At 45.4% G+C, this 2,500-nt stretch overlaps 1 protein-coding gene across 2 annotated transcripts in view; it reads right to left on the minus strand.

The window, feature by feature from the left end:
* The window catches only part of LOC119579179, a 75,747-nt gene that overhangs the window by 3,731 nt on the left and 69,516 nt on the right, over positions 1–2,500 (minus strand). The window lies entirely within an intron of this gene.

Consider the following 2,500-nt stretch of genomic DNA (forward strand, 5'->3'; position numbering starts at 1 on the left):
TCAGTGTTGGTCGTCAGACATTTGTGGAACGCGGCCGAAAGACAGTGGAAGGTAGACTCGTGTGCTACAACCTTCCCCGCGAGTCCCAGGGAATTCCCCCGAGGGTGTGTCCTAGACCGACCCCTTCCTCCTCGCCTCCAACCCTCTCCCTCTTACCCCATTTCCTCTCCCTGCCCCCTCCCTCCCTTTCTTCCCCTATCCCTGTGTACCCTAGTCCCCTTCTAGTCCTCACTCTAGCCTGTGAGTAAACTGGGTCCTACACGTCTAGTCTGTTGGCCTCGCCTTTCTTTGTCTGTCCCTGAATGAAAGAGAAGGGAGATGAGGAAGAGAGGACGAGGAGAGGGAGTGGAAGGTGGTGGAAAGAAAAATGAGAGAGCGAAGAAAAAGAGAAAATATATCAAAGACCATTCCCAGTTTGAATCATACGTCTGACACCACGACATGCAACAACGCCAAAAACAACCGAAAAGAAGTAAAAAGAGTTACGAGATGCGCGACCCACATCATGACGCACGAGGCCGGCGCCGGCCATTCTGGGATGCCCCGGCTGAGTGATAACTTCCCGGGGAAAATAATGACTTGTAAACAGTGAATTTTACCGGGGAGGTAAACTGGTTTAAGTATTTTTACTTTTTATTTTATGCAATGAAAGATGAAATAGGCTATATTTTGTTTTTAACCGAATATTTCAGACGAAGGACGTTGATTTGTTTTTTATTTACTATATTTCCTGCTGTAGTGTAACAGACAGTGCATGTTGGCTAAAAAATAAACGTGTTATCCTTTTTGGTTACGTAAAAAAACATATGCTTTTTAAAACCCCCTCTCTCCCCTCCCCTCTCTCTCTCTCTCTCTCTCTCTCTCTCTCTCTCTCTCTCTCTCTCTCTCTCTCTCTCTCTCTCTCTTTCAATCTTCCTCTCCCTCCTCTCCTCCCTCCTTTTTCCCCCTCTCCCTCTTTTCCTCTCTCTCTTCCCTCTCTCTCTCTCCCTCCTCTCTTCTCTCTCTCTCTTTTTCCCTCTCTCTCTCTCTCTCTCTCTCTCTCTCTCTCCTCTCTCTTTCCCCTCTTCCTCTCTCTCCTCTCTCCCCTCTCTCCCTCTCTTTTCTCTCTCTCTCTTCTCTTTTCTCTCCCTCTTCTCCCCTCCTTCCTCCTCTCTCCTCCTCTCTCTCTCCCTCCTCCTCTCTCTCCTCTCTCTTCCTCTCTCCTCTCTCTCCTCTCTCTTTTCCCCTCCTCTCTCTCTCCTTTCCCCTCTCTCCTCTCTCTTCCCTCTTCTCTCCTCTCTCCCTCTCTCTCTCCTCTCTCTCTCTTCTCCCTCCCCTTTTCTCCTCTCTCTCTCTCTCCCTCTCTCTCCTTTCCCCTTTTTCCCCCCCCCCCCCCCCCCCCCCCCCGGGGTTTTTTTTTTTTTTTTTTTTTTTTTTTTTTTTTTTTTTTTTTCTCCCCCCTTTTCTTCTCCTCTCTCTCCTTTCTCTCTCTCCCCTCTCTTCCCCCCCTTTCCCCCCCCCCCCCTCTTTCCCCCCCTCTTTTTTTCCCCCTCTCTCTCCTCTCTCCCCCCCCCTCTCTCTCTTCTCTCCCCCTCTCTCTTCTCTCTCCTCCTTCTCCCCTCTCTCCCTCTTCTCTTTTTCTCTCCTCCTTTTTCTCCTTCTCTCTCTCTTCTCCTCCTCTCCTCTCCTCTCTCTCTCTCTCCTCACTCTCTCTCTCCTCACTCTCTCTCTCCTCACTATCTCTCTCCTCCTCATCTCTCTCTCCTCACTCTCCTCCCCCCTCTCTCTTCTTCCCTCTCTCTCCCCCTTCAAAATTTTTTTTTTTTTAAAAAAAAAATTTTTTTTTAATTTTTCTCTCTCCCCCTTTCTCTCTCCCCTTTTTCTCTCTCCTCTCTCTCTCTTTCCTCTCTCTCTCTCCCCTCCTTCTCTCTCTCCTTCCTCTCTCTCCTCTCCCCCTCTCCCTCTTTTCTCTCTGCTAAAAAAAATGACAACTGAGAACGAAAGATAAATGTGAAAGATAATTTCTTGAGCTGGTAGTTTCATATGGCAAAAGTCTGAGACACAAATAGTATCTAATTAACACAAATAGAATAAAGAAATGCGGAAAGCACACAGAGCCTACTGAATTATATATCAACAAACAAAAATTCTGATAATAAAGCGTATGCATCATCATAAATACAGACAGCACCGATACATGACAGTAATTAACTTGCATGTTGACGTCACCATGTTACCGTGTATATAAATTCATAGGTGCATACATAGATTTATATGTAAAAGTAAAAATGCATATATATTCACGCACATACATGAACCGTATTCATTGCGACAAACGTGGAAAAGTTATGAATGAGAATTAATAATTTCACAATACAAGAGATGTATTTAATGGTTTCGCATATATCTTCGTTAGAAATATTTACATCGTGAATTCTGACAAAGATATATTCGAAACCGGTTAAATACATCTCTTATAAGTTTTCCTTTCATTCTATCTCTCATCCCAGACACACACACA

This window comes from Penaeus monodon, chromosome 12 (genome assembly GCF_015228065.2).
Source record: "Penaeus monodon isolate SGIC_2016 chromosome 12, NSTDA_Pmon_1, whole genome shotgun sequence".
NCBI classification, from domain to species: Eukaryota; Metazoa; Arthropoda; class Malacostraca; order Decapoda; family Penaeidae; genus Penaeus; species Penaeus monodon.